This window comes from Rattus norvegicus, chromosome 3, assembly GCF_021556685.1.
Source record: "Rattus norvegicus strain SHRSP/BbbUtx chromosome 3, alternate assembly SHRSP_T2T, whole genome shotgun sequence".
NCBI lineage: Eukaryota > Metazoa > Chordata > Mammalia > Rodentia > Muridae > Rattus > Rattus norvegicus.
The window spans coordinates 67,757,553-67,773,477 of NC_141536.1; the positions used below are offsets into that span (position 1 = coordinate 67,757,553).

Consider the following 15,925-nt stretch of genomic DNA (forward strand, 5'->3'; position numbering starts at 1 on the left):
TGAGCCAAATGAACTTAACGGATATTTATAGAACATTCTATCCTAAAGCAAAAGGATATACCTTCTTCTCAGCTCCTCATGGTACTTTCTCCAAAATTGACCATATAATTGGTCAAAAAACGGGCCTCAACAGGTACAGAAAGATAGAAATAATCCCATGCGTGCTATCGGACCACCACAGCCTAAAACTGGTCTTCAATAACAATCAAGGAAGAATGCCCACATATACTTGGAAATTGAACAATGCTCTACTCAATGATAACCTGGTAAAGGAAGAAATAAAGAAAGAAATTAAAAACTTTTTAGAATTTAATGAAAAGGAAGGTAGAACATACCCAAACTTATGGGACACAAAGAAAGCTGTGCTAAGAGGAAAACTCATAGCGCTGAGTGCCTGCAGAAAGAAACAGGAAAGAACATATGTCAGCAGCTTGACAGCACATCTAAAAGCTCTAGAACAAAGAGAAGCAAATACACCCAGGAGGAGTAGAAGGCAGGAAATAATCAAACTCAGAGCTGAAATCAACCAAGTAGAAACAAAAAGGACCATAGAAAGAATCAACAGAACCAAAAGTTGGTTCTTTGAGAAAATCAACAAGATAGATAAACCCTTAGCCAGACTAACGAGTGGACACAGAGAGTGCGTCCAAATTAACAAAATCAGAAATGAAAAGGGAGACATAACTACAGATTCAGAGGAAATTCAAAAATCATCAGATCTTACTATAAAATCCTATATTCAACAAAACTTGAAAATCTTCAGGAAATGGACAATTTCCTAGACAGATACCAGGTACCGAAGTTAAATCAGGAACAGATAAACCAGTTAAACAACCCCATAACTCCTAAGGAAATAGAAGCAGTCATTAAAGGTCTCCCAACCAAAAAGAGCCCAGGTCCAGACGGGTTTAGTGCAGAATTCTATCAAACCTTCATAGAAGACCTCATACCAATATTATCCAAACTATTCCACAAAATTGAAACAGATGGATCACTACCGAATACCTTCCACGAAGCCACAATTACTCTTATACCTAAACCACACAAAGACACAAGAAAGAAAGAGAACTTCAGACCAATTTCCCCTATGAATATCGACGCAAAAATACTCAACAAAATTCTGGCAAACCGAATCCAAGAGCACATCAAAACAATCATCCACCATGACCAAGTAGGCTTCATCCCAGGCATGCAGGGATGGTTTAATGTACGGAAAACCATCAACGTGATCCATTATATAAACAAACTGAAAGAACAAAACCATATGTTCATTTCATTAGACGCTGAGAAAGCATTTGACGAAATTCAACACTCCTTCATGATAAAAGTCCTGGAAAGAATAGGAATTCAAGGCCCATACCTGAACATAGTAAAAGCCATATACAGCAAACCAGTTGCTAACATTAAACTAAATGGAGTGAAACTTGAAGCAATCCCACTAAAATCAGGGACTAGACAAGGCTGCCCACTCTCTCCCTACTTATTCAATATAGTTCTTGCAGTTCTAGCCAGAGCAATCAGACAACAAAAGGAGGTCAAGGGGATACAGATCGGAAAAGAAGAGGTCAAAATATCACTATTTGCAGACGACATGATAGTATATTTAAGTGATCCCAAAAGTTCCACCAGAGAACTACTAAAGCTGATAAACAACTTCAGCAAAGTGGCTGGGTATAAAATTAACTCAAATAAATCAGTTGCCTTCCTCTATACAAAAGAGAAACAAGCCGAGAAAGAAATTAGGGAAACGACACCCTTCATAATAGACCCAAATAATATAAAGTACCTCGGTGTGACTTTAACAAAGCAAGTAAAAGATCTGTACAATAAGAACTTCAAGACACTGAAGAAGGAAATTGAAGAAGACCTCAGAAGATGGAAAGATCTCCCATGCTCATGGATTGGCAGGATTAATATAGTAAAAATGGCCACTTTACCAAAAGCGATCTACAGATTCAATGCAATCCCCATCAAAATACCAATCCAATTCTTCAAAGAATTAGACAGAACAATTTGCAAATTCATCTGGAGTAACAAAAAACCCAGGATAGCTAAAGCTATCCTCAACAATAAAAGGACTTCAGGGGGAATCACTATCCCTGAACTCAAGCAGTATTACAGAGCAATAGTGATAAAAACTGCATGGTATTGGTACAGAGACAGACAGATAGACCAATGGAATAGAATTGAAGACCCAGAAATGAACCCACACACCTATGGTCACTTGATTTTTGACAAAGAGCCAAAACCATCCAATGGAAAAAAGATAGCATTTTCAGCAAATGGTGCTGGTTCAATTGGAGGTCAATATGTAGAAGAATGCAGATCGATCCATGCTTATCACCCTGTACAAAGCTTAAGTCCAAGTGGATCAAGGACCTCCACATCAAACCAGACACACTCAAACTAATAGAAGAAAAACTAGGGAAGCATCTGGAACACATGGGCACTGGAAAAAATTTCCTGAACAAAACACCAATGGCTTACGCTCTAAGATCAAGAATCAACAAATGGGATCTCATAAAACTGCAAAGCTTCTGTAAGGCAAAGGACACTGTGGTTAGGACACAACGGCAACCAACAGATTGGGAAAAGATCTTTACCAATCCTACAACAGATAGAGGCCTTATATCCAAAATATACAAAGAACTCAAGAAGTTAGACCGCAGGGAGACAAATAATCCTATTAAAAAATGGGGTTCAGAGCTAAACAAAGAATTCACAGCTGAGGAATGCCGAATGGCTGAGAAACACCTAAAGAAATGTTCAACATCTTTAGTCATAAGGGAAATGCAAATCAAAACAACCCTGAGATTTCACCTCACACCAGTGAGAATGGCTAAGATCAAAAACTCAGGGGACAACAGATGCTGGCGAGGATGTGGAGAAAGAGGAACACTCCTCCATTATTGGTGGGATTGCAGACTGGTACAACCATTCTGGAAATCAGTCTGGAGGATCCTCAGAAAATTGGACATTGAACTGCCTGAGGATCCAGCTATACCTCTCTTGGGCATATACCCAAAAGATGCCCCAACATATAAAAAAGACACGTGCTCCACTATGTTCATCGCAGCCTTATTTATAATAGCCAGAAAATGGAAAGAACCCAGATGCCCTTCAACAGAGGAATGGATACAGAAAATGTGGTACATCTACACAATGGATTATTACTCAGCTATCAAAAACAACGACTTTATGAAATTCGTAGGCAAATGGTTGAAACTGGAAAACATCATCCTGAGTGAGCTAACCCAATCACAGAAAGACATACATGGTATGCACTCATTGATAAGTGCCTATTAGCCCAAATGCTTGAATTACCCTAGATGCCTAGAACAAATGAAACTCAAGACGGATGATCAAAATGTGAATGCTTCACTCCTTCTTTAAAAGGGGAACAAGAATACCCTTGGCAGGGAAGGGAGAGGCAAAGATTAAAACAGAGGCAGAAGGAACACCCATTCAGAGCCTGCCCCACATGTGGCCCATACATATACAGCCACCCAATTAGACAAGATGGATGAAGCAAAGAAGTGCAGACCGACAGGAGCCGGATGTAGATCGCTCCTGAGAGACACAGCCAGAATACAGCAAATACAGAGGCGAATGCCAGCAACAAACCACTGAACTGAGAATAGAACCCCCGTTGAAGGAATCAGAGAAAGAACTGGAAGAGCTTGAAGGGGCTCAAGACCCCATATGTACAACAATGCCAAGCAACCAAAGCTTCCAGGGACTAAGCCACTACCTAAAGACTATACATGGACTGACCCTGGACTCTGACCTCATAGGTAGCAATGAACATCTTAGTAAGAGCACCAGTGGAAGGGGAAGCCCTGGGTCCTGCTAAGACTGAACCCCCAGTGAACTAGACTGTTGGTGGGAGGGCGGCAATGGGGGGAGGGTTGGGAGGGGAATACCCATAAGGAAGGGGAGGGGGAGTGGGGAGGGGGATATTTGCCCGGAAACCGGGAAAGGGAATAACCCTCGAAATGTATATAAGAAATACTCAAGTTAATAATAATAAAAAAAAAAAGAGGTTCTGTCAGAGCATGACAAATACAAAGGCTGATGCTCGCAGTCCACCATTGAACTGAGAACAGGGTCCCCATTAGAAGAGTTAGAAAAAGGACTGAGAGAGCTGAAGGTTTTTTTCAACCCCATAAAAACAACAATGTCAACCAACCAGACCCTTCAGAGCTCCCAGGGACTAAACTACCATCCCAAGAGAACACAGGGATGGGCCTATGGCTCTCTCTACATATGTAGCAGAGGATGGACTTGTCAGGCATCAGTGAGAGGAGAGGCCCTTGGTGCTGTCAAGGCTCAATACCCCAGTGTAGAGGAATGTCAGGGCAGGAAGGTGGGAGGAAGTGGGTGGATAAGGGAGCACCCTCATAGAAGCACTAGAGGAGATGTGATAGTGAGTTTCTGAAGGGGAAACCAGTAAGGGGATAACATTTAAAATGTAAATAAAAAAATCCAATAAACAGGGAAAAAAGAAAAAACGATGCCATTTTTTTTTTTTGCAGTTTAGCAAGCTCTTATTTGTGCTGATTCAAAGAGTATTGAATCTCATTTTTATAGCTCTTAGGTACCTCAGTATATACTTTTAATTTTTGGATTTTTTTAATCTCAGCAAGTCCATGATATATTATTTTTTTAAAAAGTCATATTGGTGAGACTTTGCAACTTAGGTGGTTTTTTCTTCAGCTCCCATTATTTTATTTTACAAATATTACTAAATACTCAATTTAGATGTAGGTGTTTTCTTACATCTTGGTTATTTTCATTTAAATAAAATTCTTAAGATGATTCACAAAATAATGAAACAAATTACCTCAACAAAGTGTATATGTAAACTGAATTCTCTAACTTTGATCATTTAATACCAGTGGCAACATGAGTTTAACAAGGATAATACCAATAAATAAGTCAAAGTGGACAAGAAAAACCTGAGACCTCAAACTTACACAAGAGCTCCAAGTAACTGAGACATGCTGAGACTGGGAGAAACAGTTCAATTCGAAATGATCAACCCTTAAAGCACACATGTAGATAACATTATAACAGACTGAGCAGCTTCCCCTAATCCATTTAGGAATCCATATGTCTATATGAACACATGTATGCATCCAATAACAAGTAGTGAAAAAGAAGCCATGGGCTGGAGAGATGGTTCAGCGGTTAAGAGCACTGACTGCTCTTCCAGAGGTCCTGAGTTCAATCCCAGCAACCACATGGTGGCTCACAGCCATCTGTAATGAGATCTGATGCCCTCTTCTGGTGTGTCTGAAGACAGCTACAGTGTACTTATAAATTAATTAATTAGTTAATTAATTAATTAAAAAGAAAAAGGAAAAGAAGCAATGAGTTTAAGAAGAGTAGGCAGTGATATATGGGAGGATTTGGAAGGAAAACAAGGAGAGAAAATTTTAGTAATTGTAATCTCAAAAATTTAAATTAAAGCAATTATTTTGAAAGGAAAGAAAGCACCTGAAAATCAACACCATCCTCTTGCTGCAAGCAATTTTACCAATCTGATCTAAGAAATAACTGCAGCTGATACAAACACAACACTCACAATACAGTGACCCATGACAGTACCGTGAGAATCCCAGTCTGAGAACTATCTGTGAAGTTGATCAACACTTCTTTTCCATCCATACAGTCTTATATGAGCATTCTTCCTCAAAGGGAACAGAACAAAAGAATTTCATATAATCATTGTCCATCTGTTTTCTCAAGTGGTTAATTTGCAAATCATAGGAACATTTAGAAAAGCGAAGTTCACAACATTTCATTTCAGAGCCCAAGAGTGCTCACATGGCAGAAAAGTAAATGAAGAGAAAACAGGGTGTTAGAAGTTGTTATTATCAAGACATAAAAAAGAACAAAGAAAGGAGGTATAGAGAAAAGCAGAAATGAAACATTTTTTTTGGTTCTTTTTTTCGGAGCTGGGGACCGAACCCCGGGCCTTGCGCTTCCTAGGTAAGCGCTCTACCACTGAGCTAAATCCCCAGCCCCTGAAATGAAACATTTTTAAAAGTTAAAAATTCAATCTATCATTTAAAAAGAGAAAAACCACTCACTGTATTTTTTCAAGTAAATTAAAAAGAAAAATACAAATTAAGAAATTCATTTTACCTTGTTCAAATCACTTTTAGTGTTTAATAGTTTAATAGTGTGAGAGTAAATGAATGTCAGTGTCTCTCAACCTTCCTAATATCACCACCCTTCCTCATGTTGTGGTGACCCTCATCCATAAAATTACTTTATTGCTACTCTATAACCATAATTTTGCTACTGTTATGAATTGTAATGTAAACACCTCATATACAGAATATCTGATAAGCAACCCCAAATGGGTCTTGAGAACTGTTACAATAGGCTGAGAGCATCTTTTAGTCAGAACTTCCAGGCACTTTGCCTTCTTGTTATGAATAAAGTCAAAAACAAGGAAATATATGGGGCACAGAGTCTAAATGAAGATACTGTGGAGGAAAAGTGGAGCACAATTGAACTAGCCCTTCGCCCTTCGCCCTTTTGAAATAGTCCGTATATCCCAGGATGGACTTAAACCCAGAGATCTTTTTACTCATTCTCACATTACAGGCATACCCTATCATACCAGGTTTTCCTAAGCTCCTGTGTTCTTTTGAGAGACACAACAACAACAAATTGATTATAACATTATTGATCTCATATAATGAAGACGTGGGATTAAAGTATTTCCTGTGTCTAAAGGTTTTTGGCACATAAAACTTTGCCTGATTTTTATGTTACGCACTGGGCACTAGGTCTTTGTATTTGATGGGAACCTCACACTTTATTTAGAACAGTACTGTTTTTAAAAAAGGAAACACAACTGTGTACCAAGAGCTGTCACATTCCCACTCTCCCTCCAAGAGGATCCTGGGAGAAATGACAAGAAAGCCAGTGCAAGTACACAGATTTTCTTAGATTTTCTTTTCAGTTCTTTCTTAAAATGTGAGCGTTACATTATTTTTTTCACAGCTGAAGCAATATTCTAACTCCTTTGCCCTATCAATTACTTTGGATCAATAGAAAATAAGCTTTCAACGTCTTCAAACAGATGAAAGTTGGTATCAAGACACAAATTATAACACCGAGTCATAATTAGCTTACTGATAGAAAGTTAAGTTTTAAAAAAAGAAAAACATAATCTAATTGCCAAATAAACACCGTAGCATTTATAAGTCTCATACGAACGCTTGTGCTATAACAGAGTTTTCATCATTAAATTGCGAAAGTCTTGCTTTAGGCAGCAAAAAAATATAAGGAAAATAGGAGGACATTAGTTTCAGGCTTTGATGGGGAAGAGAGTCCTAATGTCTTTTATTGTCTGGGCATCCAAGCTTGATTTTCACTTAGCTATTACCACTGAAAACACTTAGGTGCCCAAATTTTTCTTTGTATTTATGAAGTAGAGTACTCTCCAATCCTCCATGTTTGTTGGAAAGCCTGGCTTCACATTCTATTTTCTGAGATTCTACCCTTGTCCTTGCTCCCATACGCTTGTCCTTTGGTTCTAGAATTACAGCTCAATCAAGACTTCACTCTTTCTCTGCAAAGGGAACAACACAGCACTGTCATGAGGTACTTATTAGATTGGCATGAAATAGACCTCATACAGACCTCAAGTTTCCTCAGTGATAGTGACGCACAAAGAATCAAACTGTGGCTAAAATATCACCCCAGATTTCATCCTCCAGGCAGCAGAAGGACACAGGGGCTTGAGTTGGCCACCATTGTCCAGTGAGTTTTGATGAGTTTACCGATAAACATGGAGTAACCCAGGAGTGTGATGAGGAAGATGGCATTAAAATATTATCTGACTGCTCATCCATGTCCTTTAAGATAGATCAGTAAACAAACATAAGCAAAGCCTTTTCCTAAGCTCTCTGACACCCTGACACAAAATTAACAGCATTCAGTGGATGCTCTGAGAACCCACTGATTTATAACCAGCCATGAGTGTATATGAAAACCTACTGCTTGAGGCTGGTATCACAAATTGCAAACAGTCTTGTGAGACAGTGACCTTAAGCTCTGCTGTCTTAGGGGGTTGGGGTTTTAGCTCAGTGGTAGAGCGCTTGCCTAGCAAGCGCAAGGCCCTGGGTTCGGTCCCCAGCTCCTGAAAAAAAAGAAGAAGAAGAAGAAGCAAGCTCTGCTGTCTTATAAAACTTCCAGAAAGTTAATCCCAGAACTGAACTGAATAGCAAGATGCTTATCTAGTGTAGCTGGTGCCAGGTACAGAGCTGTTAGCTTCCATAAAAGGAATAGACCCTGAACATCTATGTGACCGTGGGTGAGGTGGCCTGTATTGAGAGCTACAGTAGCAACAACCAAAGCATCATCATGAATAATGCTCTAAAAATCATTTACAAGATCCACCACTCCACACATACTTTTTCTTCTTCTTTATTTTGTGTTCATCGCATTTTCACTTTTGGGGCAATTCTGTCATTCTGACGGCTAGATTACTAGCTGCTGGAGAATTTCCTCATCCTCTAGCACTGATTTCTGCAAAGAAACAAAAAACGTCCATGCAGGCTCTTGTGTTTGCATAGCATATTGGCTCTTGGGTAGAAAAACTAGACCTGTTCTGAAAGTGTTCCCTTAGCTGCACATAGTTGAAGTGGGTTGCTTGATTTCATATTCAAGCCTTTTATCTGTGTTTTTCTTAGCCCTTTGGTGTCCTTTCTACTCTGAATGTTCTTCAAATATCTTCTTCTTTTTAATATGTATTTATCTTATGTGTGTATGCACGCACGCATGCACTCATTCACACAAAAGGGTGGGGAGCATATGGGCCACAGTGCATGTGTACAGGTCAGAGAGCACAATGAGAGGAAGCAGCCTCTCTCCTTTGACCAGGTAGGTCCTTAGCTCAAGCTCAGATGTTTAACTCCAGTGGCAGGCATCTTTTCTCACTTAGCCATCTTATGGCCATCTTCAAATATCTTCTGCGGTCACCAGGTAAGGATAAAATCTTTCTTCAAGTCTCTCCATACTCTCTGACTTCTAGAAAAGATCAGCTGGACTTATCATCATCACAGAGGCCCTAGATTTGACCTCACTGTGCCCTACTACTATTTCTTTATCCTGTATTTTTACTTCTATTGCTATTTTCCAGTTTTATTTCTCAGGATGGGTATTTTTAACTCTATTTTTTATTGTTTTTCTTTATTTTTGTTTTGTTATTTTTTGTTGGTGGTGGTGACGGTGGTTGGTTGGTTGATTGGTTGGTTGGTTGGTTGGTTGGTTGGCTGGTTGGTTGGGGGTTTTTGAGACAGGGTTTCTTTATGTAACCATGACTATTCTAGATCTCTCTCTCTCTCTCTCTCTCTCTCTCTCTCTCTCTCTCTCTCTCTCTCTCTTTCCAGGCCAGGCTGGCTCAAACTCACAAAGGTCTACCTGCCTTTACCTCCCAAGTGCTAAAATTAAAGTTATCCACCACCACTGCACAGTCAATTCTCTCTTTAACAGTCAAAATTAATCTTCATTTTAAAATCTTCCCTTATATAATAGTCAATGACAGCTCCCTGCTCCCACTATAAAGAGTCCCACAAGAAGACCAAACTACACAACTATAACATATATGCAAAGGACCTAGGTCAGAACCATGTAGGTTCCCTGATTGTCAGTTCAATCTCAGTAAACCCTACAAACCCAAGTTAATTAATTATGTGGGTTTTCTTATGATGTCCTTCACTGTTCTGACTCTTAACATCCTTTCTCTCCATCTTCCATAGGATTCCCTGAACTCCTATGTTTAGCTGTGGGTCTCAGCATCTGTTCTCATCAATTGCTGGAGAAAGCCTCTCTGATGACAGTTATGCTAGGCTCCTATATATGAGTATAGCAGAATATCATTTCTGGTTGTGTTTGGTTCTATCTTAGGTCTCTGGGCTTTTAAGCCTCTGGTTCCCAGCCCCCCAGGCAGTATCTGGGATGGGCTTCTTCACATAGCATGAGTCTCAAGCTGAACCAGTCATTAGTTGGTCATACACCCAATTTCTGTGCCACCTTTACCACAGAATACATGCAAGCAGTACAAATTATAGGTCAAAAGTTTTGTGGCTGGATTGGTGTCCCAATCCTTCCACTGGAAGTTTTACCTTGTTACAGGAGCTTGCCAATTCAGGCTCCATATCCCCTATTACTAGGAGTTTTAACTAGGGTCATCCTAGATTTCTGGGAGTTTTCATTGCACTAGGCTTCTAGCTCATCCCAGAGATACCCCTGATTCTGATTGTCTCTCCCAGTACTCTACCCTACATCCTCCTCCCACCTTCTTCCATCCCCACTGGTCCCCAGTCCACCTGAGCAATCTATTCTATTTTTCCTTCCCAGGCAGACTCATGAATCCCCTTTGAGGAGTCCTTGCTATTTGGCCTTTATTTTTAAAGACTTACAAAGTAAAATATCTCTTCATTTTCAATTGAATGACCTTTCCTCCCAATATGCTTGTTTGGAGAATTTTCACTCTGATGATGAGGGCTTCTTTGTAGTCTGTAATCGACCAAATACTTGTAAGCAGATGAAGAAAGTATAAAATCATCTTGAACATCCATCTATCAACACATAATCAGGCAGTTATCTTTCTATGTAGACATTGATCCTCATGCTCTTCACAGCTCAGAACATCATTGTAGTGACATATTTTTCTTAAAAAAAAATGTCTGGTCTTCAAAGAAAATGAACTTCTTTTACCAGACCATGCCCCGGAGTCAACAGTATGCCTTTTGATTATTTAAGACTATGTATACAACTTGCTGTCCTATGTGAACTCAACCTGTTTAGGCTTAATCTTCCTTCAAGAGCACAGTGTAACCAACTTTACTATGCCTTGGATCCCCCATGCAATCAACATTGCAATATAAGCTAAATATAAAGTTTAACCTTAAGTTATATACAACCCAGAATAATCTCTGTGTGTGTGTGCGTGTGTGTGCGTGTGCGTGTGTGTGTGTGTGTGTTGTGATAACCATTTGTTGAAAACAGTCAACCGAGTAAAAGCACCCTTATACAAAACAAGTATCCCATAAATACTAGAAGTATCACAATAGCAGTGAGTGACATCTATTTAAGGTTTTGAGTGCTATTCTGGATCAGTTAGGGTCAGTAAAAAAAACTTTTTCCCTTGTAAAACTCTATTAAAAACATTTGTTTAAAAAATCCCTTGTTTCTTTCCAGTGCTATGTTTTCTGTGCTGCTTAATAAATGCACAGAAAATCCTTTTGTTAGGGACAGGCACAAGACACAGGTCAACACAGCAGATAGGCAAGAGGGATGGACAGATCAGACACATACACAACAGAGTACAGAGAGGCCAGGAATGACAAACAGACAGATGGAAGACACAGGAAGAGAAGTGGACTTATTCAAAATGTTTCAATCATTCCTTAATTTGACATTGACACATTTTGGTGCCCTCTCTGAGGTTTAAGTGTCCATCGACATGCTCTAGTTTATCTCAAGCATTTTGGAGTGAATGGCAGAACATGTCTTGCCAGATGAGTAAGTAGCTAAAGGTAGTTACTAAAAATGGCCTTTTTTGCCCCTTGCTCAACTCCAAACACAGCAAGAATGGATCTCAGAAGGCCCTGGAGATGATGTGCTGGTTGTGTCTGAAAACCTGAGAAATAGTGAAAAGAAAAAGGGAAATTAAAGTTGGTGTTATGAAATGAAAGAAAAGTCATAATAAATACCATCACATAAAAACCTGTGACTATGGAGACCTCCCATTGCTATAAGCATGTTACCAGTGATGGAGAAGCAGCAGAGAACATCACCAACAACCTTCTGCAATGGCCTACAAGTTCTACAGTGAATGAAAAATTATTCAATCCAAATATTTAATATATCATAAACTTCAAAATCTCAAGTTAAAACATGGTCATCTTTGTGGCTTTTTTTCTTGTCAATAAATGTATTGTGATTCCGATCAAACTCATTCAATAATTTAGTACCTATATATTTTATGAATTATTAAGACTAAATATATTTGTATAGTGTTGCCTAAAACTAAATCATTACAAAGTTTATGCCTTGAAAAGAATCCTATGCCTGTAAGAAATTGATTATAAGTGATTAATGACTCTCTTAGTTGAGTATTATCATTTGCCATAATTGAATTACTTTAAGAATTTGGCCCAGTACTCTGCATTATTAAATATGTACAGAACAGTACAAGTAAAACATGCCAGAGAAACAATGTCTTTGACCTTCAAAAACTCACAGTTTAATTACTTAACCAATCCAATTTATGGTCAACAATGCAGAACGTCTTTGCAGCATTAGATATACATCATGTGTACTGTATTTGGGAACCTTCCAAGCTGGTTCTTCAAGTCATTGTAACAAATATCTTTTATTGTTGTATATTTTAATTTTGGATGATTGTCATGTCCACGATAGTTTTTCTCCATTCTTTCTCAGGATGAACAGATGACTGTGTCTTCAGCATTGACCATTTGAAATATGAAAGACAGTGTTCATTTAATGTAGTTTCCAATCTGAATAACTTTTTCAATTATCTACAGAAAGTTGGTTAACTATGTTGTAATATCATAGTGTACATTTGAGTGTGTATTACACTGAATTACTCCAAAATAAATATGTTTTCAGACATTTTATGATTTACAAGATTGGTTAGTAGATTGTATTACCAAAAGACTGTTTTAGATGGCTTTTTCTCCCAAATTTAAAGACTTTTATCTGACTTTGTAACAAGGGCTTTATTTTTGACACTTGTTTAATCAATTCTATAGAGGTATAGGTTGTATATAGTAAAATTTCAATGATACAATTCAAGTAAGTGTCTGCATTGTCAGCATAATTCAGTTTTGAAACAATTCCGTTGCCTCTATTCTATTTTGCATAGGACATTGTATATTTTTCCATTTGTTTTTTTTTTCTTCTTTTTGTTTTACTTTGTTTCGGTTCAGTTTTTGAAATGGACTAGGATTTCTCATGTAGCCCAGGCTGGTCTCCAACTCATAATGTAGCTAAGGATTACCTTAAATTTCTAATCCTCATACTGCAGTTACCAAATGCTGAGATTGCAAGGTTTCTGTCTGCTGGGGATTGAACCTAAGGTCTCACACATAGTCAAGCACTATACCAAGTCAGCAACATCCCCAGCCAACATGTTAATGATATCCCCAGGCCTGCTCTGGACAAACACTTACTTTCTAACTTCTAAACTGCATTTGGACATTTAATATAATAATATAAACTGGATGACAGATATTAGACTCAATCAACCAGGGAAATGAAGTTAAAACAACTCGTCTGAGATTCATTTGCTTCTCCCAAATGATGGAGTGGGATTTGAGTCTGCTCTCAAATGCTGACAAAATAGAAGTCATAGAAAATACAATAATACCCAACAGGTAGTACTTATCTGTGGAGAATAAACATGATTTAAGATTGTTTACAGGGTCCCCTTCCTTCTTCCTCGGCACTACCTGCACACTAGCTGCTATTTTGCGGCATCATGACTGCCCTCCAGTCTCTGGTGACGTCCAAGATTGTCAAAAAGAGGACCAAAAAGTTCATCAGGCACCAGTCAGACCAATATGTGAAAATCAAGCAAAACTGGCAGAAACCCAGATGCATCGACAACAGGGTGTGGAGAAGATTCACGGACCAGATCCCAGTACCCAACATTGGTTAAGGAAGCAACAAGAAAACTAGGCACATGCTGCCTAGTGGCTTCCAGAAGTTTCTGGTCCACAATATCAAGGAGCTGGAAGTGCTGACAAAACTTGCTATGCTGAGATTGCTCACAATATGTCCTCTAAGAACAGAAAGCCACCATAGAAAGAGCAGCACAGCTGGACGTCAGAGTCACCAATCCCAGTGCCAGGCTACACAGCAAAGAAAATGAAGAGATGGCTTGTGTTTGTGTTTAAATAAAACATCGAAAACTAAAGAAAAAAGAAAGATTGTTAACAGAAGTAAAAAATATTATCCATAGATTTGTGGGGTAAAGTGTCTGATAAGCACAATACATCATCAGGGTATGAAATGGGTATATCCTAAGCTCCATTTTTTCCCCCAGGAACCATATAACCACACACTAGAATCTGCTCGCACTTCTCAATTCAGCATCCTAATTGGCAAATATATTACCAAAGTTCTCTACCTCATTCTCTGGCTGCCAGTTTCCAGATGGGAGAGCTAGAGTAGTGTCTGAAACGTTTCTTTTATCTATAAATACTTTCTTCCATTTCATCTGTTACAAATGTAAAATCTCATTAAACTTCCTTATAGACTGAACTGTGTCTGCTCACATTTTACATGATGCAGTCCTATTGCCTCATACAATAGTATTTTGAAATGGGGCCCTTAAAGAGGTAATGGCTGATGTCCTTGTAAGAAAAAAGAGTGTGCATACATGGAGGGAAAGGGGAGGAGCATGACCATATAACAAGAAGTGGGCCATCCACAAACCAAGAAGAAATACCTTAGGAGAAACCAAAGCTTCTCACAACTTAATTTGGGCTTCTTCCCCAGTCTCTGGAAAAGCACATTTCTTATTGGTATCACAGTCTATAGAGTATTTCTGTTATGGTAGCACCAGCTGACTACTAGAAATCTCTTATAATCTTAAATTTCCCTCAGCGTTGCTTCCCAGAGAGCTTAAAGTACATATTTAAGAGTAGAACTCAGCATATTAGCTTAATTAAGAAATTATTTCTCAGTTTATGGGATCAGATAAGAAAATATCCCATTTCTTTTCAATGAAGTAGCTTGTGCAGAAAATGCACATATTTTCAAGGTGTGGCTATTACACAAACCATAATGTTCCTACCCTCTTAGGATCCTGTAACAATAAAGTTCTAGATAAATGGAAGAGAAAAGGGCTCTGCTGTGTTCCTCGGGGCTCTGTGAGTTTTAAGTACACAAACATGAAATAGGAAAGCTACATCCATTCTGATGACTCCAGGTCTCCAAGATACTAGAGCTTTCTCTTTCTGGTTCTAAGAATGGCCCTTTTTATCTATCTGTCTCCACAGATGCACCAGCACCTCCCCTAACTAATGAGCATGCTTCCGTTCTTGACTCTAGCTGTCTTCAAGATAGAAAGTCAAGAATCTACTTTGGAACTGCCAAGTGATCTGTAAGTCATTTGATCTCTAAAGCAGAGAGCAAGGCATTCAAGAGAGAATCAGTCTAGGCAAGTTGGGGCTGTCCATGCACGTAGAAGCTGACATACCAAGGAGATGCATGCGAATATGCATGTGCATGTGTGTGGACAGGGGCTGGAGAAGCCGCATCTGTAAAAGGCAGAGATCCTAAATTTTAAATAATCTTGCACCTATTGATGTGAAAATGAAAGTCGGAAAATATGCTGACTAGATTTATGTCAACTTGACACAGCTAGATACATTTTAGAACTCGAATCATGAGACAATGTCCCCACTAGCTGATCCTGTGAATAAGCTTGTGGAGCATTTTCTTTACTGATGATTGAGATAGGGAGTCCCAGGTTGGGGGGGGGGGGTGCACGGCTTATTATGGGCAATGCCACAACAGGACTGGTGTTCCTGGGTGCTATAAGAAAGTAGGCTGAGCAAGCCGTGAAGAGCAAGCCAGTAAACAGCATTTCTCCATGGTCTCTGCATCAGCTCCTGTCATCAGATTCCTGTCCTGCTGTGAGTTCCTGCCCTGAATTCCTTGATGATGTAATGTAATGTGGAAGTGAAAGTGAAATAAAGCCCTTCCTCCACAAGTTACTATTGTTATGGTATTTGATCACAGCTATAGGAACCATAACTAACAGTAACTGTCTTAGTTTTTAAAGATGTATTGAAGACACTACATATTTATTGATAGTTAAATTTCTCCTTGATACTTAATAAGATTCTCAATATAATTCTATGGG

At 38.9% G+C, this 15,925-nt stretch overlaps 1 pseudogene; it reads left to right on the plus strand.

Moving 5' to 3' along the window:
* Nucleotides 1-13,531: 13,531 nt before the first annotated feature.
* Rpl32-ps13 (ribosomal protein L32, pseudogene 13) lies at nt 13,532-13,949 on the plus strand (annotated as a pseudogene).
* Nucleotides 13,950-15,925: the final 1,976 nt, after the last annotated feature.